This window comes from Phodopus roborovskii, unplaced genomic scaffold (genome assembly GCF_943737965.1).
Source record: "Phodopus roborovskii unplaced genomic scaffold, PHOROB, whole genome shotgun sequence".
Taxonomy (NCBI): domain Eukaryota; kingdom Metazoa; phylum Chordata; class Mammalia; order Rodentia; family Cricetidae; genus Phodopus; species Phodopus roborovskii.
In genome coordinates, this window is record NW_026125281.1 from 11,690,717 (window position 1) to 11,718,702 (window position 27,986).

A 27,986-nucleotide genomic window follows, 5' to 3' on the forward strand; every position below is an offset into this window, starting at 1 on the left:
GCATTCTTTTAGACTCTCATCCTTAAGTATGTCATCTGGGCACCTGAGGAAAACCAACATGAAGAACCAAATCACTAACAACAAATGAAATAAACAATAAAAATAAATAAATACAGTAATACAATAAAAATAAAACAGGAGACAATGCAGGGCTGCAGACACTCAGCACTTAAAAGCACTTACCCGTCTTTGGGAGGACTTGGGTTTCACTCCCAGTAAGCATAAATGGCCTACAACCATTCATAACTATGGTTTCAGTGGATCTGGCTTCCCGTGGTGCACATACATACACTCAAACACAAAAAAATAAAATCTATGTTTTTTTATCTTAAAAGCTTCATTCACAAAATACAGTTATATGTATGTAAAAATAAAAGGTAAGGTATGCCTCGAAATAACTTCAATTACATCTCTGAGTTTGCTATCTACACTGAAAAGCAGTCCGTTTACCTGTGCAAATCCAGTTCCACACAAGGAAGAATAAGCTTTTCTCTAATCAATTCCCAAGTGATTTATGGCATTCATCTTGTTACATCTCTGCCATCATGGATTTTTTTTCAGGACATTTTTACTTCAATAAGCCCCTATATTGAATCAACTTCCAGTTACCACAAGGCCTCTCAAGTTTGTTGACGCAAACAACTACAGTTCCGGTTTCCCTAGCTGGCTCAAACTTTGCCAATGTCCCTGCCTCACCCCATGATGATGAGGAGCCTAAAACATGAATAAGAAATGATACTAGAAGATACTAAAAGTTGTTTTGTGTGTGTGTGTGTGTGTGTGTGTGCGCGCGCGCGTGCGTGCGTGCACACACACGCGTGTGCGCCTCTGGTATTGTTCCTCAGGAGCCATCACCTTGTTTTTTAAGACCTGTTCTACCTTGGGACCTGAGGCTGAAGGAGTAGGCTAAGCTGCTGGCCAGCAAGCCCCAGAGTTCGCTAGGTTCTGCTTCCCCAGCAATAGGATTACCATGATCCTCCTTACCCGGGAGCTAGGGATCTGAACTCAGGTCCCCATCAGCAGCAAGCACTTGACTATTGAGTTATGTTCCTAGTCCTCAATGTTTCTTTCTTAAATTTTTGGTTGTGAGCCTAGCCTTTAACGGATGAGCCATCTCTCCAGCCCTCAAATGTTTTTTTCTTAAAAACTAAAAAAGCTGGGCTTGATTCAGTTGCACATATACTAAAATTGGAATCATACAGAGAGGATTAGCATGGTCCCAGCAAGGATGACATAGAAAAGAAACTCTTCTTAACAGAAATAAAAGATACATTCATGAAAAAGAACAAGAGAATTTTACAAATGACAGAAATAATAAAGAATTACAGAGAATAACAACTCTTAGAAATTAATAATGGAATTAAGAAAAAAAAACAAACAAAACAGAAACTATGGAAGGTAAAGGTGAAGAAGTCTTCCCGGAAACAAAAAAAAAAAAAAAAAAAAAAATACCAAGAGGTGAACAACAGGGAAAGAAAACACAGGGAAGAAATATTACAGGACTAATTCACAACTTCTAACATGAACTATGGAAAGAAAGCCATTTCTCTAGTAAATTAATCAAATGGTAAGCATAAAATTGTCAAAAATTTCCAAGAAAGGAACAATATGAATTCTAGCATAATGACAAAGAAATGCTCTTCATCATAAGCGAGGAAATTTTCAGTGTAAAACTTCAGAATAGAAAGTACAAAGGGATCTTAAGTTTCCACAGAGGAAGCAGTCGTCACATGCAAAAGTTGAGAAATAAAAATGGTATGATCTCCTAGTGGCAGCGGTAGGAAGTAGAAAACAACGGGGCAATGATCTTAAAGTCTGAGGGAAATTATTTCCAGCTAGAGTTCCATAACCAGACCGAGTATCACTCAGCGTGAAGAGAGGAGACGGGCTTGTCCAGATATCCTATGCCAAACGCCGGCAGCAAGCCTCGGTGATGAGTACTTGCCCAGCATGAAGGAAGCCTGGATTTTATTCCCAGTATGAACATACACAACCATTTACTTCCCGTGCACACTTCCTGAGGACGCCATCAGACTACGCGCCTGGCCCAGGATAGCAGGATGACCTACGGGAGCACCAGCAAGAAGCTGAGAGTCCCTGAATGAGAACAGGAGGACAGTGCACAGATAGGACCTGGAAGACGACGTTCCCAGAGGAAACAACAGAAATGAAAGACTTCAAGTTGCTAGGCCAAGGTTCCCCTGGCACTTCCTCACAACACAGGCTGGTTTTCATTATGGTCCAAGCCCCATTGACGGACAAAGTGCTGTCCATGGTGGGCACTCAATAAATACTTCCTAGAGATAAGGCTTCCACTCATTGCACCTAAAGACAACGTTAAAGTCTGCATCCTGATTCTACAGCCTATATTTGAACGTGACTGACGAGTCTGTTCTAACCGAACCCAATCTATACTCTGTCTGCGCCACCTAACAGTGCAGATGGACTCTGCAGAAGATCTGATCAGAAACGCTTAAACAGGTGAGGGACAGTGAAGAGTTTCAACTTGAACAAATAAAGAGCTATTGTGGGTTAAGAAACATAGGCATGCAATTAACATAGAGCTTTAAGAAGATTAGTCTCCACTGGAACGCAGGGCAGAATGGAAAAATTTGTTCCTCCCTTTTTTTAGCATGTAATTTAAGGGATGAACAGATGGCCACACCGCAAATGCTCATTTTGCATGGGTGAAGTGTAGTATTTATTAACAAGTATCTTTGAGGGTTTACTACGCTCTGTGTGTGTTGCTATCATAATCAAAGAACTTCAGAGACTGGAGCTCAGAGGGAGAGGGTTTGATTAACATGCACGAAACCCTGAATTCAATACCCTGCGTGAAAATAAATAAATAAATAAAACAAACCAAACAAACAAAACTAAAAGCAGCAACAATAATAAAACCCATAAACTTTGACTTGACTCATAATGAAAGGAATAAAAAGCCTTGGGAGCTGACCCATGACATCTGTGTCAGCATTCACACAGTGTAAAGGAAATACACAATGCCTAAAACAGAAGGGAATCCCCCGGAAGGGGCTGAGCTTACTAGTCTCATTGAACCAAATCGTATTTTCTTAATCCTCTCGCTCTGTTTGTGCTTCTGAATAAATAAACAACTTCAATGACAAGCACGACTACCACTGGCAGAGATAAGTCTGTTGAATGTGTTTCTGATGGGGTGCAAAAATACAAACACATCAGAAAGCTCCAGATCCAATATAACACTGCAGAAGGACACAAACACCCCGTGGTGACGGTGGAGATGTTAGCTCCAGAGGGGAAGGGTTTCCATTCAAGGAGCCGAGAAAGGAGGAAAAGAGGTTAAGGAAGCAAGGAAGGTGACTCTTGTGGCCCTTACAGATTAGTAAGGAACTCATTAGCACAGAGTATGTGGAAGTAATTACCCTTCTCTGAGCTGAGGATATGAGCCTAGGACTAGCAGATAAGCCCACTTGAAAGAAGCACAATAACCCTGACAAGCCAGGCTAAGAGCCTTAGGTTTGATACTGAAGAAGTGAAGATGTGTGTGTAGGAATGGCAATAGTGGCATCCTCACTTGAGATTACTAAACTCAGTGTGAAGAATGAATGCCGAGTTATCAAAGTTGGTACAGAAAAATCTCTTTTGAGCGAGCCTCTGCAAGATGCAGAAGTCTGACAAGACTTTCAAGAGGTCCTAGTAGAAAGAGAACAGATGGAAATTTAGGCTCCTTACAGCTGGAGCGTAGGAAGTTTTAGTTTTAGCTCTTCGAGGAATGTCCACACTCAGGTCTATAGTGGCTTTGTCAGCTTACATTACCAGCGACAGTGAGTAGGGTTCTTCTTTCCTTATAGCCTAGGCACCATCTGTTGTTTTTTCTCTTCATGATAGCCATTCAGATCAGAGAAAGATGGGATGTCAAAAGGAATTTTACTTTGTATTTTCCCATGGCTAAGGATGTTGAACACATTTTAAATATTATTGGTCGCTTTTTGTTTTTGTTTTTTTTTTTTTTATGAGAACATCTATTCAGTTCATTAGCTCTTTCACATACTGGATGGCTTGGGGTCTTGGTATTTAATTTCTGATGTTCTTTATAGATCTTGGCAATCCTCCATTGTGTAGTTGGCAAAAAATCTCCCAGACTGAAGATTTTTCTGTTTAATGTGGCCCGAGTTTTGCTTGTTTGTTTGATTTTTTTTTTTTTTTTTTTTTTTTTTTTGTTACCTCTTGTTTTCATTTGAGACAGGACCCCAGGTAGTCTTAAATTGCTATGTCATGTCCCCATCCCCCAAATCTGGGATCAAACTTGGGGCTCTGTGCTTGCTGGGCAAGCGCTGTCCCAACTGAGTTCACCTTCGCAGCACCTGTTTTTTGTTGTATACATGTTTACTGTAAGTGGCCTGTGACGTTGACTGTATGAAGCCAATTATCTAGTGCTATGTAGTTGGCACATCAGTCTGAAGTACAAAGAATACCAGCCGTGGTACACAGATCTGGGAGTTAGCAGAAGACACAGGTAAATCCATGCAGTAGGTTTAATCAGCCTTTGGACAGGTAACAGTCCAAAGAGAGGGGACAGACCCCTGGGCACCTCACTTTAGAGGGCGTGGTCTTGCCATCTTTACGCCTAGGTTAGAACTCATCTTAAAGAAAGTGCTGCCCTTTCCTGTGACCCAAAATTCTTTCTTGCACCTTAATAGGACATAAAAAGGAAAAGCTTGGGCTATGTCGTCATTTGAAAGAACTAACAGAACAACAAAGTTAAGGCAGGGAATACAATCAATAGTGAATATTAGTAACTCGGGGTGATGCTTATGCCTGTAATCCCAACTCCTGAGAGCTAGAGACAAGAGGATAAACTCAAAGGCATACTTGGCTACACCGTGAATGCTAGCCAGGCTTATGCTATATGAGACCATATCTCAAACAAAACAAAACAGTATTATTAGGAACTTGGGAATGGTAATCCTAGCGCAAGAATGCTGGAGGAGGGTGGGTGTCATAAACTTAGGGCCATCCTGGGCACACACTGAGCAGCAGAGCAGTCAGAGACCCTGTTTTAACTGTCTCCTACAAGATGTCATTAGGAGTTTGAGGAGTTGCTCAGTGGTGCAGTAGTTGCTTAGGGTGAACAAAGTCCTGAGCCTGGTCTTCAGTAATAAACACACACACACACACACACACACACACACACACACACACAGGGGTGGCAGGCTGGGAAGATAATTTTCAGTAAGTTGTTTACTGAGTTTAAAAACATTAAAAGCCCAGCATTGTGGCACACACTTGTAAATCTCAGCACTGGGGGTGGGGGAGGGAACGGGGACTACTTAGTGAATTCTAAGACAGCTCCTAAATAAATAAACTGAGCCATAAAAAGGCAGCAGCTACATATTTACTCATGTAGAAAACTGGTCAAAGTGTCACATGCTTGTAATTCCGGCACTGGGAGTGCACAGACAAGGTCTGGGGATGGCTGGACACCTAGCTTCACCTAATCATCCAGATCTAGTGAAAGACCTTGCCTTAGAAAACAAAAACGGGTAGCTCCTGTGGACTAGTGCCCAAGGTTGAGCTCTGGCTTCTACATGTACTTGCACACATATATGCATCCACACACACACACAGACATGTCCAAAGATACACCTCCCACACATACACAAAAATGTGGGTGGTTCCTGAGGAGCAATACCCAAGGCTTTCACACGTATGTAAAAATGGTACCCACAGTATGTATAAACCTACGTACACACAATCAAGAATATTATTGACATTTACTGAACATTCACATCATGCTTTCCAAATAATACTAATCTTAAACTTAAGACCTCTGTGCAGCATGTCACATGACCATGTCCATTCTATAGGTGAATAAACTTATGAGAGATGGATGGGCCATCACTTAACTAAAATCTTGCCAAACGTATACCTCCATTCTTAATTATTACTAAAGATAATCTCCCAAAGGAACTAAAAATAGAATATGAATTACGAGCCAACCTGCCACATTTATACATAGCAGCTCCTGCCAATGGCATTCACTCTACTTGGGTGATCTTACAGTATATAAATTTTAAAGAGAATATGTTTTGGGCTTACATATGATTACACCAATGTTTGGACAGAGGTTCTTTTAAGTGTCATAGTCAAAAGACTCGTTCCTTTTTTAAAAATGCATTGCACTGTATTTATCTGGGGTATGTATGTGCATATGTGTGTTGGAGGAGCACGCTTATAACAGGGAGCGTATGTGGAGATCAGAGGACAACTTTGAAGAATTGGTTCTTTCCATCCACAGTATGGGTTCAGGGATTAAACTCACATTATCAGGAGGCTGGGTGACAAGTGCTTTTAGTCACCGAGACATCACGGGCTCCCAAAGATTCACTCTTTGATTATAGACAGGAATATCAAAGTTGGAAACAGAGGGCTGGGATGTAGCTCAGTGGCAGAGCAAATGTCTCTCTTATGAGCCAAGGTTTCACCTCCAGCAAAATGTGCAGAACTGCCCCCCCCCCCCCGCACACACACATACTCCAAAAGCAATCTGAATTTCCTGTACTTCCAAATACGATGCTGCATCCGCCCAAGTGAAGTGATGCATAAATGTGCCTGGCTGTAGCCTCTCGCTTTGATCATTTAATATTAATATTTCATTTGCAGACTGTAGTTCAACCAACCATGTTAAATCAGTGTTGTACTGAACATCTATAGACTTTACATACTTGTCATTAATCCCTAAATAATGTAACATAACAACTATTTCATACGTGAATGCATTACATATTATCAGTGAACAATCTGGAGGTTATTTAAAGTACATACCAGGAGGGTATGGCTATGCCTCAGTTTGTAGGGCACTTGGCTCAATCCCTGACACTGTAAAGTGGGGTATGGATTACATGCATGTAATCCCATGGCAAAGATAAGAGAACCATAAATTCAAGGTGATCCTTGCCAAGACAGTGGGTTCGGGCCAGTCTGTAATACATGAGACCTACTCAGCAATAAATAAGTAAACAGAGCACACAGAAAGATGTATGTAGATTATACGCAATATCATGCCATTTTATACATGAGACTTGAGTTCTCCAGAGTTTTGTAGCCATTAAGAAGTCCAGTCCAGGACTGGAGAGATGGCTCCATGCTTAAGGGCTGTAACTGCTCTTTCAGAGAACCTGAGTTTGGCTCCAGCATACATATCAAAGCACCCAAACCACTTGTAACTCCAGCCACCAAGATCCAACACCTTCTTCACATGCACACACACACACACACACACAAAGCACAAAATAAATCATAAAAACAACAAAGCAAGTCTTGGAACCAGTTTCCTTGGAAACAGTATATGCCACCTTGTCTATCAAGGATAGAAAAGCTGGCCCTTTAAATGGGCTGCGTGTTCTTCTACATCTGTGCAAACGCTAATGTCTCACAGCCACTGTTCCTTACTAAGTCAGTACATTACAGTCTGTTTCCATTTTCTCCTCTTTTTAAAGCTGAACATAAAGCCGCACACGGTGCTGCATAACCCAAATTCTAGAACTTCCCAAGTGGAAGCAGGAGAATCAGGCGTTCACAGTCTCGTTCGGCTACATAGTGAGCTTGAGGCCAGCCTGGGCAACAGGTGCTCTGGCTTCAAAATTTTAACAAAAGGGAGGGGGGCAGGATGATAGCCAGTGCAGCAGAGGTCTCAATAAGACTCTTATTCCATTGCAAAACAACTGCAAAAACAGCTACAAGATAAAAAGGTCTGCACTGTTTAAACATTACACAGAGAACTATGACCCGACACACTTAATGGCTTGTCCTCTGGTCTGCCCAGGACACCTCCGATGTGCTCAATGTGTCTTGTTCCTTCTCTCAGATGGGGTCTTTCTACGAAGATCAGCCTGCCCTCCAAACTGGTGACCCTCCCACCTCAGCCTCCCTAGGCTCAGCTCCCTTGGCTAGGATTACATGCATGTGCCAACCACACCTGACTTCAAAGTGAATCCTTTCAATAGAGAATAAAGGTTTTGTCCTGACGACCCCAACAATCTTTAAACGAAACACACTACCTATGTGAGAATCCATCAAATGTCATTTGAAGACATTCATTGAAAAGTAAAGGCTGCCGGGCGGTGGTGGCGCATGCCTTCAATACCAGCACTCAAGAGGCAGGAGGATCTCTATGAGTTCAAGGCCAGCCTGGTCTACAAGAGCTAGTTCCGGGACAACTAGATCTACATAGAGAAACCCTGAATTTGGGGGGGGGGGTGCGCGGCGGTGAGTAAAGGCCATCAAACATTTTGGTCCATTCTCTGTCACAACACACATTTCAAATAGTAAAAATTCTAACCTTTATGTCATCATGGGCATTTTGATATCACACAGACCACCCTGCCCCAAGCAAATCCAACAAGTGCAGCAGCTTTGGAAGATCGGAACCACACTTCCCAATGCCCGTTTCCTACGATTCCTGCAGCAAGCCCCACCAGCTCATCTTAGAACTTTTGCAAATTCAGATGTAACCATTCTCCTCAGTTCATTTCTGGTGAATGGCTGTGCAGAACTCTGGGTGTAAGTACAACTGCATTACTGTTCTCTGGTTCCTGTAGAATAATTCTGGGATTCATGGCCATGCCAAGCTAAATGACACTGCAAAGAAACCCTTTGTTTTCAAATAAATCACTGCTTGGCTCTAGATAATGCTATCAAGAATCTTATTCATGCAGCATAGCCCAGTTAAAACTGCAAAAGTTGAAAACAACAATTAAAAAAACTTCAAAAAAAAACTTCCATCTTTATTGAAAGAATAATCTTTCGAGTTCGTTTTTTTCATAAGAATTTAACAGGACCATAGAATTTGAGAGGTGGAAAGAGTTTGAGTTATTTATAGTCTAAGAAAATAAATCCTCACTCTCTAAAGGTTACAAGTTAGTGGCAGATCAAATACCAGTGCCCAGGCCGTTTTAATTCCTCGGTAGGATGTTACACAGCGTGCAGCAGCAGACAGGGTTACATCCACCAGCGTTTATCAGGGGCCCTCTGCATGCTCTTCACTGGGCCAGGCATTTTCACAGCCATCGTTTCCTTTATAGGTCAGTTCATAAGTTATAATCACATTCACTGCTTTAGACACTCAGTGTTCCCAAGAGTATTGCCACGTGATCGGAATGGAGCGCTGTGATTCAGTTACTGTAGTAACCACACCACTGCAGGGGATGCATGTCAACAGCCGGTTCTCTTTCAGACATTTTGCTTCCAGAGATGGAAACAGATTTAGGTTGCTTGGAACTGCATTTTTTGAGTAATAGCTTCTTTGCCAAGACCTACAAAGATTTCTATAGCTAACTCCTTCTTCATGTCCTATATTCTGTCCCCCACAATACATTCCTGATTGATTCTTCTATAGGTGCTGTCTGGTGTCTATACTTTCTCCTAAATTATTATTTCATCCAAGGTAACAATATGATGTTTCCAGCTATAGATTCCACATATACCTTCTAGAATTTTTTCTCTATATAGTGACCCCATATTCTTCCTCAGGCCAATGCCTTCTGGGTGAGTATTGTTATATGATATAACTTATTAACCGAAAGATCATGCAAAATACATATACAGTTTTTTTTTTAAAAAATCACAATGTGGATATTTAACTTTTTAAAATTTCAAAACACTAGTTTATTTTTATAAAGAATATGTTTTGTGTCAGAGAAAGGAAAGTCAAATTATCCACAACATTAACATATCCAGACAGTTTTGGCCAAGAAAAGGAATTTACTGTATTCAGTGTTGATAAATTATCTCTAATGGCCAGATCTCATACAAGGTTTTCTACCAATGAATATTTGAAGACATCTATTTCATAGACTTTTCTCATAGATGCAAACCAAACAATGTCACAATGAAGCAAGTAAGACAATTTAATTGTTTACTAACTTTAGTTAGGATGAAGATACTATGTTTTTGGAAACATCACAACTAAACATTAGCAAATGCATTTATCAATACTTCAAATTAAGCTGATCAACATAAGAACGGTAATTTATTTCGATGGGAGCAACATTGTTTAAAACAATTCTGTGTATTTTGCTAACAAGTTTTATGACCACAGACCTGACAAACAACCCAAATCTGACTTGCAGTCAAATTATTTTAAAAGTAAAATTTATCGCCATGTGTGTTGGCATATACCTCTAATTCCAGTACTGGGGAGGGAGAGGCAGTAAGTTCCAGGCCAGTCTGGTCTACAAAGCAAGTTCCAGGGTAGCCAGGGCTATACAGAGGAACCCTGTTTTTAAAAACAAAGCAAAACAAACAAAAAAGTAAAATGTATTTATTTATTATTTAATTTACTTATTTATTATTTGAGACAGGGTTTCTCTCTGTAGCCCTGGCTGTCCTGGAATTTGCTCTGTAGATCAGGCTGGCCTGGACGCAGAGATCCATCTACCTCTGCCTCCCAACTGCTGGGATCAAAGGCGTGGGCTACCACCACCCAGCTATAAATAAAAAGAAAAAAAATAGCTAATTGAAATACTGTTAACTCTGCATTTGAGCCTTTTATCTTCAAAATGAATTTTAACAGTTGGATCAACATAAACTATTAAAACAGTATGTCAGAAATAGTTAGGGAAGCATGGAGATAGAGGATCATCAAGGAAAGACATGGGACACCCGGGACCAATTAGACCTAGGAGATGCAAGCATGCCACCTGCCAGCCACAGAAGTCAAGCACACACGGAACATTCTCCACAGCAGTCCAGATGTCAGGCCATAAATAGGTTCCATAAATTAAAAATCCAGAAATCATACAAGGTATGTTCTGAGAGAGCAGTGTTATTAAGTCAGAAAGTAGTAACAGAGAAAATATGGTAAATTCACAAAACACACTCTTAAGCAACCAACTGTTTTATAGAAGAAATCATAAGGATACCTAGAAAATATTTTAAACCACAACCTAACAAAGTCCAGTAATGAGTAAATAATATATTCCGAGGAAAAACATGTAGCTATAATTTCCTGTATTAAAAAAAAAAATTCAAATCAGTAGCTTAACTTTCCAGCTTCAGAAACTAAAAAGGGTGATGGATTGTTGGCTCAGCTGTTAAGAGCACTTCCTGCATTTGCACCTAGCTTTGGTTCCCAGCACCCATATGCTGGCTGCTCACCGCCATCTGTAACTGCAGTTCAGGGGACTCTGGCATCCTCTCTGAGCTCTGTGGGAATCATGCTGGTGTGGTATAATCCACATGGAGGCAAACACGCAAACACACAAAGTAAAAATACATCTTAAAGAAGAGTCAGGAGTATTATCAGTCACCCACAGCCGCCCCCCCCTCCCCCCCCCCCCCCGATGCTCAGGAGACCGAGGCAGGGGTACCCTTTCAGCCCAGGAGTTCAGGACCAGTCTAAGACCTCCTTCTCACAAGAGTAAACTAAACTGAAAATAAACAGATGGGAGGAAGTAATGAGGTATGAGAACACAAATCAGTGAAAGAAAGGTAAAAAACATCACAAACAATGCCGTTAAAAGTTGGGCCTGAGCTAGGAGGTCGTGAGGCACGCTTTTAATCAGAGCACTCGGGAGGCAGAGGCAGGCAGATCTCTGTGTGTTTGAGGCCAGCCTGGTCTACACACTGAGTTCCAGGACAGCCAGGGCTACACAGAGAAACCCTGTCTCAAAACAAAAAACTAAAGCCCATCAGTGAAGACATTTGTGTCTGGACTTGTCTTTGTGCAGTGTTTTTCTGATTCCCAGTTCAGTCTCTTCCCTTGCTGTCTTGTCTGTTTCTTCTTGGGCTAGTTTTGCTAGCGTGTTCTACTGATGTGTGCGCTTTCCAGTTATCTGACGGGCTGGTGTGCAGTTGCTCATGGCCTCCTCCTTGAGTCCTCTTCAAACTCCTATTCTTCCTGAGACTGGCAGTGGCATACCCTTTTCCTGAGTAGCCTGCACAGTGTAGCTAAAGGACACACACACACACACACACACACACACACACACACACACACACACACACTCACACTGGACCAACTTTTTGGTTTTGTTTGTTTTGGTTTTTTGAGACAGGGTTTCACTGTATGGCTCTGGAGCCTGTAGACCATGCTGGCCTTGAACTCACAGAGATCCGTCTGCCTCTGCCTCCCAAGTGCTGGGATTAAAGGTGTGTGCCACCACCACCCCGACCACTGATGGTTTTAAAAACTAAATTAGATGATGAGGCCCTGACTCATAAAAAAAAAAAAAATCCAGTGGAAAGATGAATAACCCAACTTTTCAAATGAACAAGATTCTGAATATATACTTTCCCAAAGAAAACTTCTAACTGGCTGAAGCAGAACATGAAAAAGACACACAGCTTTGAGTTATTACGGCCCTGAAAACCAAAACCACAATGCCACTCCACATCCACTAAAATAGGAGGTTGTGTAACAAGTGTTGGAGGGCATGTGAAGAAATCCAAACGCTTGTGGACTGCAAGACAGTTCGGCGGGTAAACTTTGCCACACTAGCCTGGCACCCTGAGTTCCATCACTGGAACCCACATATAGGTAGACAGAGAGAAAGACCCCATAAAGTGGCGCACGCGCACACACACACACACACACACTAATAATAATAATAATAATAATAATAATAATAATAATAATAAATGAAATCTTTCAAAAGAATGCTAAGCCATTATACACTAACAAGAAAACTATAAAGTCAGATAGTCTGGAGAATGGTTTGTGAATTCTTCAAAAAAAGTTAAACAAGAATCGCATATGGTCAGACAATTCTGCGCTTAGTATACATCTGAGGAAAGTGAACACATATGGCAACACAGGATTTATGCATAAATATTCACAGCCGCTTTATTCCTAACAGCTAAAACACGGCAACCACCCAAGTACTCTCCGGTGGATGACAAAATAAACCGAACATGGTTAGTGTATCTACACCACAAAATACTTTCAGCAATAAAAATTAAGGGTCACAGGCTTCAACATGGATGAACCTTGAAAACATCATGCTAAGTGAAGAAAGCCGGTAAGAAAACACATAATATTTACATGGTTTAATGTTTTATGAAACGCCCAGAACAGGAAAACCTATGGGTGTAGAGAGGGCTAAGAACAATGAGTCCAGGTTTCTTCCTGGGGACCACAGTTCTGGAATTGGGTAGAGGTGATGACGCTACTCCTTTCTGAATAAGTGCCCCCGTCCTGTCCCCCCCCCCCGTCCCTCCCACCCCCTGGCTGAGGGCTTTTACAGCGGTTTGTTGTTTGAGAAATGGTCTCAGGTAGCACAGGTCACGTCTAACTTGCTGTGTGGCAGAAACTAACCTGAGCTACAGATTCTCCTACCTCAGTTTCCCAAGTGCTGAGGCTACAGGCAGGTGTTCTCTGAATTGTGGTTTGAAAGACACTCTTAACGGCATGTGAACTATATCTAAATGAAGCCACTTTTACAGAGTGGGTACAGTACAGACCACCGCCCTCTCCACTTACTCTAACTTCTTTCCAAGCTTTTGCAACTGTTTGCATTTTCTCAGCATCTTTCTCCTCATCTCTACTAGTCATGTTCCATCATAACAGGATATCTGAGATCAAGCCTATTGTAGAGAATAGAACTGTAACCATTTGGGGCTAAAGTCCAAGTTCAAGAACCCGCATCTGACCTGAAGGGCCCCCCTTGCCCCTTGCTATTCTACCATGCAGCAGAGAGGGGCAAGGATGAAGAGGGTCCAGCAACACTAATCCAATCTGAGAGGACAGCGTCCTTTCAATCTACACCTCTCTCTAAAAGGTCCCCCTGCCCAATACCACTGCCTTAAGGATTAACTTTCCTAACCACAACTCCGGGAGACAATCAGACCATGTCATCACCCTCTTGACCCAGGAATGCAAACGCATATTATTAGACAGAACTATCACATATCCAAGTACAGGAGATTTTGGACCTAAAACATTTACCATTTTCCTTGTTAGGAGCTCATCTCATATCTGCCAAGCTAATGGCCATCCTTCTTCAGCAAAAAAGGCAAAGTGATCATTAATATAAATGATGCTGGTACCTGAGAGGTTTCAGAACACAAAGGTATCTGTCGTTTTCAAGTTTAACTGGCATCGGTTACTAATAGGGTCTGAATGTTTGGCAAATAGCATTCAAATTCTGGTGGTTCAAGGTTTCAGAAAACCAACTTTTAAATACAGAATTTTAAGTCCTTTTCTAGTAGACAGAAATTATAATATATTTAATGTATCTTCTGGCCCCTGTTTCTAAACTAAAGCATTAAAAACTATCTCAGAATAAGTTTTCAGACCCCCTGGATGCCTCATCGGGAGAAGGTCATCTGGCTCATCTCTGGGTTAATGCTCCTGTGCTCCCTGATGGGGGTGATGAGGGTTAGTTTTTACCCCTGTCGACAGGCACCGGGGACAAAGAATAAAGCTGGGAGACCCGGAGAGATGCTGATACCAGGGATAGGTCTCTCCCCATACCGATACAGGTAGCAGCCTTTGAATCCTTGCTATGCCCAGTGTGTCTACCTATACATAAAACTATTAATTCAACCCATAGTTATTGTGACTTTAAGTTTTATAAAAAATGTGTATGGCTGTGGTGCCCACAAATACATCTGTGTAGCATGAGCATGCCTGGTGCCTCGTGGAGGCTAGAAGAGGGAGTTGCATCCCTTGGAACCGTCCTCACAGACGGTTGTTAGCTACCGTGTGGATGCTGGGAAACAAGGCCAAGTCCTCTGCAAGAGCAGCCAGTGGCCTTAAGCACTGAGCCACGTGTCCAGCCCTATTGTGGCTTTTTAATAAAATCATCTTGCCCTGCCCCCAGCAAACACTAATTCCCTTTTCTTTCCTCTCTGGAAGGTGGAATATGGAGATCATAAGATTACAAAGATCCTGATGATAGAAAATACTTGGCCCAGTGTATACCATTCAAAGGGGGAGAAGAATTATGTAAATAATAAGCATAAAAGGGCTTTCAGTTTCCCATGGCACCAAACCTACATACTCTTAAGTAGGTAAACTAAGTACATGGCACTAACAGATATTTTTTTCACTAACTAGGCTGCTGTACTTACTAGCTGTATTAGGAAACAAATAAGTACACAGCCATCAGAATAGTGCAGATGCCAATCAAAAGCGCTTCCTTTAATGCCCAAATGCTCAACATTTGGCCTTATTGGAAGTATCAGAATGGAAGGCTTCACAATGAACTGTAGATACAGCACTTGACAACATGAAAGGGAAACAAAGCCACAGTCCGAATATGGAACACTCTCTCAAAGTGTCACGTGCTGTGAGATAAACCTCTTGTACGCTGTAAAGATCTGTCGCTCCAATTACTTTAACAAAACATCCAATGGCCCGTAGCCAGGCAGGAAGTATGGGTGGGGGGTGGGACCAAACTAGAGACGATGGGAAGGAGAAGGGAGGAGCCAAGAGCTGCAGCCAGATGCAGAGGGAGCAGGAGATGAATGTGCCATGCCATGTGGCTGAGCGTAAATAAGGAATATGGGCTGACTTAAACTGTAAGAGCTAGTTAGTGATAAGCCTGAGCTATTAGCCAAGAATGTGTCACTTATATTAAGCCTCTGTGTGGTAATTTAGCAAGCAGCTGCCAGGTATTTGAGAACAGGAAGTTGGGACAAGAAACACCAGCTACACTCACGTCCTAGATGATGCCCCAACTTGAGGTGCTATTCCAAAGCCTGGGGCATATGGAAGGCATGGCGCCTGGCTGATGGAAGCAGCTCACAAAGGGCATGCCTTTAAAGGTGATATCATCCTCTGGCTCCAGCTGCACTGTCTACTTTCTGAAACACCATATCTGAGGAAGTCCAATACATGCTCCTTCCATGCCTTCTCAGCTACAATGATACAAAAACCTCTGAAACTAGGAGCCAAAACAAATGTTTCCTCTTTCACATCATTCTGTCCAGCATATTGTTTACAACACTGAAGGAATTAATACACACAGGGCCAGTGAGATGTCTCGGCAGGTAAGGGTGCCTGGAGCCAAAAGGTAAGGGTGTCCAGGTCCCAAAAGGTAAAAAGAAAGAACCGACTCCTGCAAGTTGTCCTCTGACATCTGATGGGAGATGTCATTCTGTAAATGTTTCTCTTATTGGTTAATGAATAAAGCACTGTTGGCCAATAGGAAAGCAAGATAGGCGGGTCGAGGAGAGTAGGAGGAGAGAGGAAGTAGTAGGGAGGAGAGTCAAGATGGAGGACAGAAAGAGAGCAGAACGCCAGCCCCTCTCTCTGGTAAAATGAGACCACATGGGAATACTTAGATTAATAGAAATGGGTTAATCATTAAGAAAGAGCTAGCCAATAAGAAAGGCTAGTAGCAGGCCAACAGAATTATATCAAATACAGAGTCTCTATGTATTCTTTGGGGCTGGCGCGGCGGTGGGTCCTGACTGGTGAGGGGAAACATACTCATAACATAATGGCACCCAACATGGGGGGCCATTTTGTTATACATAGGTTTTTCTGCCGCTCTGGTTCCTCCACCACACCAGCCCCCATCCAAACAAATAATATAGTAGTTTATGCTTCAATTTTAGTAACATGCTGTTGGCAGGCTGCATAAAAACATCTTTTCAAAATCTTTATAAAAAGTAAGCCCTCACACTTGAGCAGCTTAAGAAGCTTCGCCTTGGGGAGATGGGTCTCAAACATCTGGTCCCAGCACCCTTGACAAGCAACCTGATGCCAGAATGCAGCTACCTGTCTTGGTCACTGCCTGCACTCAGCAAGTCTCCAGCTGGGACCTGGAGCAGGGGAACCCAAGATCTCACCTATGTGTAGATACAGATGGAAATCTGGAGGGCAAGTGTTTAGAAACTTGCTATACCACATCTCAAGTTCAATAATCTTTGGTCTGGGACAGCCTTCATCTTCAACTTATTTGAACACCAACAACAAAGAATGTAGTTTTTAAGCTGGATACTTAAACTTTGGATGTATCGTCTAAAGAGAACTGTGTCATATCATCGTGTTAACTTTCCAAACCAAACATTCTATTTGACCCATTTATATGCCTGACATTTTTTTATAGAGGGTAAAAAAAAATCTCACAAACTGATGTTGTTGCAGTAACATGATTAAAAGAAACATTATAAATAGCTTCACATTTCTTAGTTCATGTCAATGCTTAAGGAAAAACAGCTTATTTAGTGGTGAAGGCGTAGGAAACATCTATGGATATTTTGAAAGGAATTGCTGGGTATTCTCTGGATCTTTGGAGGTTGAAACCACTCATTCTTCATAATGTCTACCTTTCCCTGCAAACTGAAAGCTTTCCTTTTCCTTATTAAAGGCCTTCTCATAAACATTCCACTGTAATTAGCATCTTTTTTGCTCCAGGTCAAAATGAAGAGGGACTGGAAGAGGAAGGTGGAGTGAACCAGTTGATGCAAACGCTAGGAAGATGAGAAGGGAATGAGGAGAGAGAGACAGACAGACAGAAAGGCAGAGAGGAAGACACAGGAGCTGGAGGGGCAGGTGTGGATCCCTCAGTACACAAACTGGTGAAATGAACAGGAAGTTAAGAGATGTCAACACAGTTGCTGTCTGGAAAAACTAGGGGTGTCAGTATGCAAAGAGGGACACGTGTGCACAGATAACATAGAGTGTTACCACGCCTCTGACCAAAATAGCCTATATAGGATCGTAGGAAACTCCAAGATAATGTGTTTCCACCAATGATGGCAGCGCTGTGACCAATTACCTCAAACAATGTGCTTATGCTTAGAAGGACATTTTAAACAGCTCAAGTTCGGCTGCTTTCCTTTCTAACAACCTCAGAACAGCCAGCCACTTTTTCCTTGGTTCAAATCCATCATTCTGCTTTTCTTAGCGATTACAGTAAATTATCTGTAAATACTCCATCATTTACTTTTCTTAATTATCACGTTTCAGATGCACTCACAACACACACCTATGACCCATAGGAGGACATGTTTTAGGCTGCTTTGGGTGGATCTGTCCACCCACTCATTCTCCTTATTAGCAGTAGTGTACATTTCCAAGAATGTCAGCCAGGTTTGGGGCATGGCAGCTGGCCAGGAAACACAATGAATAACTGATACAAACGTGCATGGGATCTCTGATGTGCACTCACTGCATAAGCACGACTCTCTCCAGCAAGGCAAGCCTGCTTAAATGTTTTCAAAAGGGCACTGAATGCCTGGAATGGTAGTTCACCCCTGGAATCCCAGCACTTGAGAGGCTGAGGCAGGGGGATTATCCTGAATTTAAGCCTAGTCTTGGTTTTATAGGGATTTTCAGAACAGCCTGAGCTACGGAATTAGACTATCAGACAAAACAAAAGAAAAACATACAATAAAAGTCTAGCCCTTTGGGATCCAGGCTGCCGAGAGCATTGAGAATCAGTAAACTTGGCCTCTGTTTGGGGCTGTGGCCCTAGGGGCTGGCCCAGGACCATGCTCATTCAAGCTAGGCAAAGCAAGCACTCTAAACTGAGCTCAGAATCTGCTTGAAAGAAACAGAGTTCAGTGATGGTCCGGTTTTTGCACTGTGATCAACCACATTCGCCATTCGGTGATTTCTTAGAGTTCAGATACGAGAAAAGAACTGAAAAGCGAAGGCTCAAGGAATGCAGTGTAGAATAAAGAAGCGGGGGGGGGGGGGGGGGGGATAAGTATTAGAGGAGACCTGAAGCTTCTAGCCTCCGAAGGCAGCAGGACTCATGTGTACATATCACACATATACACATAATTAAAACAAACAAACAAAATGCAACTCCAGTGCCAGGCAAAGGAAACCTCCTTCAAACTGGTGGGGGAGGGGGCTTCAAGAGACTCCCAAAACAAAGTAGGCTGTTGTCATTACCCTTGCTTGCCTCCCAGAACTTAAAGGTAAGGCCCAATTTATTGAAAACACCACATACTTCAGACACAGGACTTGGAGGAAATCAGCTGGAACCCACTTCCCTGAGAACTAGCTCATAAGGTATCAGAGGATGCCATGCAAGCTACCAAGGAAGAAAAGCAACCCGGCCCAGCTAAGAATCCTGCAACCTATGACAATGACCTACCCAGCTAGATATCCCCAGTGGTGCAGTAGGAGTACTATATCGAATTGGATTTGTGGATCACTCAATAGATGAGAATTCATACCTAGGACTGGAAACCTAGCCAACAAGCTGTAGCTGTAGAGACTGTGGACCGCAGAGGAACCCATCAGTCTATTTTCCTAAATCTCTATCGTGTCTAAATACTTACACCCGCAGACAAATGCAGCTCTCGTCATTCACCAGAGGAGTTTCTCTGTTGCAGCAAATGGAAGCTATTACACAGACCTAAAACTGCACAAAATGCAGCGAATACATGACCGTGGGAGCCCAGCCCCAATTAGCACATCTGCAGTGTAACTTTACCACCCAAGGGAGCATTGTGGGAGAGGGATGGAAAGACTATAAAAGCCAGAAGACCTGGGTGCTACCTGTAAGGCAGTGTCCTCTAGACATGACAGGGATACTGTAACTATAAATTCTCTAAACATGGTTGCATATGCAAGACCTACCTAATGGCCACACCAGTTGACATGCCTATGTGCGTGAAGGAAATCTCACAAAATCCCCATATTGGTCATATGCCTTGCATCTCATACATGAGTGTACTATTTATACTCTTGTCCTACATTACGAGTTTCTCTATATGTATAAATGCTGAATTGGAAGCTCAGGAATTTAAAATCAATTAGCCTCTGTTTTAGATGGCTGCATAGCCCAAGCTAGCTTAGAACACTAGAAACTCGCCTGCCTCTTCTGCCCTCCAAACACTGGGGTAACAAGAATGCACCACCACACCTGGCTCAGCTTTAATCTACTTTTCTTTAAAAGGCAGAATAATGTCAGACTTGGTGGTCATGTGCCTGAAGTCCCAGCTACTCAAGAGGCCTAGGCAGGATTATCATCTGAGGCCAGAAGCTGGAGGTCCCATTGGGCAACAGAGTGAGACCTTCCATTTCAAAGGCAATTAAAAAGTAAAAAGCAAATGACATTGATGAGTTTCTTTCCGGTTTTCAATTCAAACAAGCAAACTACTCCAGTCCTATTAACATGCCACTGAACTGGAGGAAGTAACATCCCAGAGTCTGGAGACTGATCAATGCATTCCCAACGGTGTGTGTGTGTGTGTGTGTGTGTGTGTGTGTGTGTGTGTGTGTGTGCTGCACGGATGTGAGTCTGTGACAGTGTGTACGTGTGCATATTCACACACAGAGCCAGGTTCTCTCTTACTCTATCACTTCTGTCTTATTTAGTTTGAGCCAGTTTCTTACTGACTTGGAAGCTAGCCTTTCTGGGTAAGCTAGCTGACCATCCAGTCTCAGGATCCGCCTATCTCCAAAGCTGGAGTTGCAGGGATGTGCATCCATGCCCACATTTTCATGTGGGTGGATTCGAACTCAGGACCATAAAGCAAGTACCCCTACCTGTCAATCTCTCCAACCCCAGAATCTCATGTTTTATTGCTGAGTGTTAAAAATACATTTTAACTAGAGAACAGAATGCTTGGTATTAGTTCGCTTGTCAAATATGCCACAAAACCGGGGGCAGGGGAAGGTGTTGGTGCAGGGCTGGAGATAGCTCCCTTGGTAGAGTATTTGCCAAGTAAGCATGAAAACCTGAGTTTGAGGACCAGAATCCATGATAAAAGCAGGGAATGGTAGCATGCATTTGTAATTTTGGCCTTAGGGCTTCTATGAGGCTCACCAGTTGGCTGACCTAACATAAGGGGCAAGTTCACAGTAAGAGACCCTGTCTCAAAAGCAAGGTGGACATCTCCTGAGGAATAACATCTGAGGTTGACATCTAGCCTCATGCACACACATATACAGAGGCCTGTACAGACATGTATACACATACACCCGTATTCATGTACCAGCACACACACAGACAGACACACAATACGTATATACACGTGAAGCAGTCAGCCTGAACCATACTAATCACTTCATGATGTGTAAGCAGAGCTATTTCTTTAAAATCGCAGCACAAACTCACAGGGCAAACAAGGACATCTCAGTATGACAGACATTCTCAGAAATGAAACCCTTAAAAGGTGCAAAATCCAGAACCACCCTCCCTCTTACGTTTCTAGCCATTTTCAAATTATCTGCATAGCCTAAAGAAAAAGTTACCTAGCCGGACAGTGGTGGCACACACCTTTAATCCCAGCACTCAGGAGGCAGAGGCAGGCGGATCTCTGTGAGTTCGAGACGAGCCTGATGTACAAAGAGAATTCCAGGACAGTCAGGGCTGTTACACAGAGAAATGCTGTCTTTAAAAACTGAGGGAGAGAGAGAGAGAGAGAGAGAGAGAGAGAGAGAAGTACCGACCTGTAAAAACACTTCAGCACAAGTAAGTTTATAGCAACCCTCCCCTTGCAAACTTAGCACGCCGGTAGATACTTGCAGCCCTTCCCAGGTGTCAGTACACTTTAGGTCTTCCCTATATTTGTCCCCACAGTGGAAACCAAGCTGTACTTCATAGGGATCTCCCCTGGAGTCTCACTAATGCCTTGTGTTCCACCCACACACCTGTTTTCCGCCATACAAAAGATCAGTCTCTCACCCTCAACAACTCTCTCCATACCATGGCCTCTTAAACTCACGCACAATCTCACACAAGGAACTGCACTGGGGCTATTTTGTTTGGTTCTGACACAGGGTCTAACTCTGTAGCCCAGGCTGCCCTCTGACACAGGGTCTAACTCTGCAGCCCAGGCTGCCCTCTGAGACAACTGGGGATTCAAATGCCCAGTATGTGTAGGCATGGGACATTTTGTTTGTTTGTTTGTTTGTTTGTTTAGCAACAAAGGAGATCATACCCAGGGCCCCCAGAATACCAGGCAAACACTCCACCAACTGACCTATGTACAGTTTGGTTTTAGAGAGAATTGTGGCTGCACAGTGATAAACTTGGCATATCTACAGGACCCTTGGGAAACAGGGGTGAATCTGAGAAACTGAACAAAGGCATGGCTTGCTACATACACAGTGCCCTAATTCTCTGGGAAGCCCTCAGCCTTGGCCTCACACAGGTTGACATCTCAGGTTGGCCTTCGACATACGATTCCGCATCTTCTCAGAAACAGCAATGAACTCAAAGCTAGTGTTAAAAGTGTGCAGCTGTCAACTAAAAAGATGGGACCTCTCCGCAGCTCTTAGGTTCATCACGTGTCTCGGAGAAATGGCTGGGGGAGGGGGGGCAGGACCACAGCTCCCACTATAAGGAAGGGAGCAGGCGCAGAAAAACAGAGACTGCTTCACTTAACAGAGTGTGGGAGCTGTTTCTGTCAGGAATAACACGTTACATAACTCGACTTTCATGAATCAGCAACTTAGTCCGCAATTCGAATGAAGTTTTAAAGGAGGGAGCACACTCAGGCTGAAAGGGAATGGTGGTTTCTAAACAAGGCAGGGTTGAGAAGCACTGAATTCCTCCACCCCCCGCCCGCCCCCCACACACATAGCGGGCTGACAGGTAACTGACTCAAGTCGGTGCCATTAAGGTTTTCCCTGCACCTAATGCTCCTGGTAGGAAAGGCCACACTTTATTTCACTTCATCGGATGACCCTTCTCAAGTCCTCTGCCAGGTAACTGCCATATTTTCCTCTCTAACTGAAGGTCACCCACCTGGGGGCCACATACTTTAGGATACCAAGGGCCATGCTTAAAGGATATAAATAAATGAAGATTTTTTTTTTGTTTTGTTTCTTTAAAAGACACTTTATACTAAAGTAATTAGCATAAAACACTCACCACATCAGACAATTCAGACAGAGAGAGAGAGATGCCTTTGATCACTGTATTTGAACTCAATCAAAAATCTGAGTAGCCTAAAGACAGGTAAAAGGCAGCTGTCAGCAGAAGCACTAACATTTGTCCAACCTAAACCCCCTCAAAACTAAAACAAAACAAAACAAAACAAAACAGGTAGGGTGTTCGACAGGAGAGAAAAGAAAAGCAACCACTAAGCTAATTTCTTTTTCAAAAACTAGAAGTCCTGAGTCCAAGAGGCACCCTTGTCCTTTTTATAGGGAAGGTACTGGTCAGATACTGTTTAGAATAAGAGAGGCGCTGGATTAGGCCTGGAAATCTCCTCGGGGCAAATCGATGAGGATGGTATTTGGGGAGGTATGTTTTGAAAGAGCGAGCTATCTGAAGTCATTCATTCCACAAATATTTATTACAGGCCTGCACGTGCCAGGCTCTGTCCATCTGTGCTCACCCTCCCATCAGCTCTGCAAACAGAGCTTAAGGCAAATCAGCAGAGTTCGGGCTGGGTGTCTTTACTTGTACAAAAGGAAGTTTTTTTTTTTTTTTTTTTTTTTAAATGGCTACTGACCTCATAGGTGTCTCTGAAGACAAATGAGTATGTCTAAGGCACTCAGCAAACCATGCAATTGTTAGGTGTTTGGCTGAAGTGAATTCATGAGCACCACGGATGTCCCGTGGTACCTACCACAGATTACATCAGAGGAGAGAGACCCTCCATGAAGCAACACTTCTTATATCAGGCCTATCGACTCATTCACAAGAAGGAAAAGAACCAAGAAACAGGGAGTTAAATAAAAAGGGTTTTTTTGATACTACATGTATAATAACCACAGTGACAAAAACTGTATCAACCTTACTTTTTCTCCATTCTGGGCCTTTTCTATCTAGACACCAGGCCCACAACACTCATTTTATTCGGGGGGTGGGGAGGTTTCTTCTTTATATACAAGCTGCAGTCACAAAATGGACACCTTAGGAGACACATCCACCAACCCCGTGCTAATATGTACAAACAAAAACATTCACGGTCCAAGTTTAACGCGATGTGCCCATCTGAGCCACGTTCATATGAATTGTCAAACAGATTTGAAACAAAGCTCCCTTTAAAAACAAAACTAGGCTCAGCACCCTGGCCATTTAAAGAAAGGGAACTTCCGATGCCTGAGTTGTCAGCCTTGGCCGACGATGGTGAAGGACAATACCACCGACCACCCAGGATCACACCCGGTGGGATCTAGCCTGAGACCTGCTCGCACCTCACAGGGAATGAGGGGTAAGAACTTGCCTTCTGGGAGTGGCAGCCTAGGGGGCAGAAGGCACACCCATTCCTAAAATATGTCTGAAACTTCCTCTAACGCTTCCAGTTCTTTCTATGACACTGGGGGGAACTAAAAAGTGTCGGTGGCCTCTTCATGGCTACAACCGCTATCACTTAAGATTGTGAGTTAAGAACTTGAGGTGATATTTATTAAGCACTTAGAAAGCAGCCCGATTCATAGTAAGAGCTGTGTTTGGTAAATAAAGCAGGCACTTTCCAGGCCTGATGGGTAAACACTCAACTTAGCGTGGAGGGAAGAATCAAAATATCTAACCGCTGTTTGGGGTTTTTGTTTAGTTTTTCACCCCGATAAAAGGTACTGAGTCTTGGGTGTTCTGTATTTATTCTTGAATCTCAAGTCCACCCTGCAGATGTTCAGCATTCGGTGCAAAACTAAGTCAAATGACTGTTTCACCAGACAGATCCCTTCCCTTCTCTACGGGTTCAAAGAGCCTCCGCCGAAAACCTCGGGGCGCTTTTAAGACAAGTCAGCGCTTACAGCTTGAGACTCAGAAAACCCGGTTCGAATCTGAGAACTTGCAAAAAAGAGTGGCCATGCGTTCTAGTCCTGTGGGACCGATCGGGACGGTCACTTAACCCGCCGGGCCCCAGCGCCCCAGACGGCCCGGTCCAGGTGGGCTCTCCAGTCTCGCCCGCCCGCTGCCCAGCTCGGGGACCGCGCGGGTTCCCCGCGTCCACCCACGCGCTTGAGCTCCACGCCGCGCCGCTCAACTCGCCTCGGGGGACACAAAGACCGCGCGGCCGGCCGTGGCGGGCTCCCCGGGCGCCCGGGACAGCCGGGGCCGGGACCCCGCAGCGCCGCCCCGCGCAGCCGCCCCGCACCTACCCGGTCGCGCGGCGTCCGGGCGCCCGGGCGCGGAGCCCAGCGCGCTGGCGGTTCCTCCTTCCCGGCGGCGCGGCCGGGCGCCGGCGTTTCCTCCCTGCCGCGTCACGGCGGCTCCTCCCGCGGAGCGCGGGGCGGGCGGGCGGGCGGGCGGCGCGAGGGGACCGGCGGGACCCGCGCGGGTGGCGCAGCGAGCGGCTCGCCCGTCCGCGTTCGTCACGCGGGGTGCAAAGTTCAGGAGAAGACGCCGGGCTCCTGCGCTCGGCGGACCCGGGCGCGAGGGCCGCCGAGAAAGTGACCTTGGCCCAACCCGGCAGCCCGAGCGACCGAGGATCGTGGCGAGAAGGACCGGAGGCTGCAGCTTGCTTTACAAGCCGGACGCTTGCAGAATTAGTATCCGAACGACGTGGAGAGCCGTCGTTCTTCGTTTAGCATTATTTGGGCAGTTTTCTCCAACAACACCCCCCCCCCCCGTCAGCAGATTTTGGACCTGTGTGTATAGATGGGAGAGAGTTCTCACAAATTGGCAGGTCCTGTGTACCGAGAACTTGCCTTTCTCTGCATTATTTTAGATCTGGGAACTATTTTTAAGCTGGCCAACACATTCTGCTGCTGGCGCTTATCCACCCTACGACAGAAGCCGTGTTTTCTAAAAGTCGTCTGTGAATGGGGAACTAAGAATTACACGATTCTGTTGGTTGTGGAGTGAAGATTTTGAACTACGGTGCCCTCCCACACCACCACTGCAATTTAGGTTTTATCCAATAGCACGTGAAAGCAAACCCGGACAATTGGGTGAAGGTTTCATCTGCGTGGCATGCTTCAGATTTTTTGCAGCATCGATCTATACTTTAAATCGTACAATTCCAGAAAACTTGCCACAAATCTGTGAACAAATAATTAGAGGAAGTGAGATCAATGAGTGGCTTCCCTAAATCCAAGGGTAATTCCTTATACTTCAAAACGATACTCAAAGATCTAGCCTCATGAATAAAGGTAAGAATAATTATTTGTACTGCCCGCGCTGCAATATGGCCCTTTCCTTCTTAACATAGGTTGTGAATCCAAATTCCTTTATACTTTGAAACGCACTACTCCCGTAGATCTTTCTGAACAGTGATTCTCAGTGGCATTCGGAAATGGACAAGCGGATACAGTACATAGGACGCAACACATCGCCAGTGATTACTTATATGTTCCGCTATGGTCTGCTCACAAAACTATGGTCTGCTCACAAATCCGTCCACGCAAGAAAGCACTGTCTCTGTGATGAGAACAAGTGATCAGTGTATCTGTTCATTAAAGCCGTATTCACAATATTGAGAATTTTCTTGGACAAAAGGAAGTTTTGTGTCAATAAACACCAAGGGGAATGACATCATTCTCACTTAAAAGATAAATATCTAGCTATCACCACATTTTGACGTTAGGGGAAAAAAAACACATATGGAAACCATTATAGTATTTCCAGGACAAATTTGTCTTCCTGCTATAAAGAACTAGTATACACACACACACATGCACACACACACACACACACACGCACACACACGCACACACACGCGGGCGTGCACACACACACCCTGAGGGTGTGGGAGGAAACAACAGCACTCTCACCAACATTTTTAAGACAATAAAGAGGAAGAGTTACATCTGATTGACAGAAGTTAGGTATATGGGCCTTTGTAATCTGAAAGCTGCAGTCTAAAAGCTTGCTTGTTCAAAAAAATCTAAGAAAAGTGTATTAGCGAACTATGAATACTTTTCACTTGAAGTTAACTGTTTTTGTTTGTGTCTGGCTTGTGTGTGTGTATGTGTGTGTATGTGTGTGTATGTGTGTGTGTATGTGTGTGTATGTGTGTATGTGTATGTGTGTTGTATGGACTGGAGGTCAACAGTAGTTGTCTCTCCAGGTTTTCTCCATTTTGGTTTCTGAGGTGGAGTCTTTGGCTGGTCCTGGAGCTCACCATTGGTGGGTTTGGCTGGCTGTCCAGCGAGGTCAAGAATCCTCCCTTCTCTGCCTCCTGAGCACTGGGATTAGGCAGATACCATCATAGCTGGCCTTGTACATCGGATCAACTCGGGTCCTCAAGTTCGTAGCGCTTTACTGGCTGAGCCATGTTCCTCACCCTTAAAATGAACTGTTTAATTTGCTGCTAGGGATGAAATCCAGGACTCTGTGTGCACACTAGGCAACTTGTGCACCACTGAGATCATCTTCGGCCCTCCAAAATCATTTAGCTGTCCCTTTAATTAACCATATTCTCTTCTGATGATATAGATATCATTCCCATTGTCCATTATGTTAATGATTTAAGTTAAAACTATAAAAGCTGTTGACTATTTGGTTAACTAGATGACATTTCTGTCTTTTTAAAATGTTTTATGTAAATCAAATTTTAAAATAGGCACAGTTTTTTTTCCAGTCAAAGGGTAGATGTTAATATTTTCTTTGGAAACATGGCTCTGTTCATGCACATGAGGCAAATATTTTGCTTATCTGTTCTATCTGTAGAGTAGAGATTATAAAAACAAACATTGGAATCAGGCCCAGGTTTAATGCCTATCCTTTTCTTTTTGGACTTTGGGCAAATCATTTCACCTTTTGATTTACTAGTCAGAGGATGATGGCCATGCTTTTCCTTCCTCAAAGCAGGTATGAGGGTGCATGGAGACATTGCTGTAAAGATTAGCAAACTGTCTACAGACTTGTATCGATTGATTGATACAGACAAGAGAAGTTTTCAACTTTTGTGTGGTGGACACTTAATTTTCAACACTGTGCAGTTGAGAAGGGTGGGGCTATGAGGTCACAGGGATGAACCCTTGTGAATGAATGAATGGTTGGCTTCCCCATCGTTGCTGTGAGTGAGTTATTCTGACAGTGGATTTGTTATGAATGAGACTTTGAGCCTCTAGCTCGCACCTTTCCCTCCCTTCCATTCTCTGCTGTGGAATGAAATAACATAAAGGTCTTCACCACTTGATGACCCCACACTTTTGGGTGTGCTAGCTACAGAACCCGGAGCCGGGT

General features: G+C 43.7%; 1 protein-coding gene and 1 pseudogene across 1 annotated transcript in view; one reads left to right on the forward strand and one right to left on the reverse strand.

Moving 5' to 3' along the window:
• Positions 1-25,089, reverse strand: part of Sgk3 (serum/glucocorticoid regulated kinase family member 3) — a 94,949-nt gene extending 69,860 nt beyond the window's left edge. The window contains exon 1 of the mRNA XM_051197166.1: positions 24,956-25,089. The gene's annotated coding sequence lies outside the window, so the exon portion shown is untranslated. The remainder of the gene's footprint in view (positions 1-24,955) is intronic.
• LOC127233637 (uncharacterized) lies at positions 1,159-1,254 on the forward strand (annotated as a pseudogene).
• Positions 25,090-27,986: the final 2,897 nt, after the last annotated feature.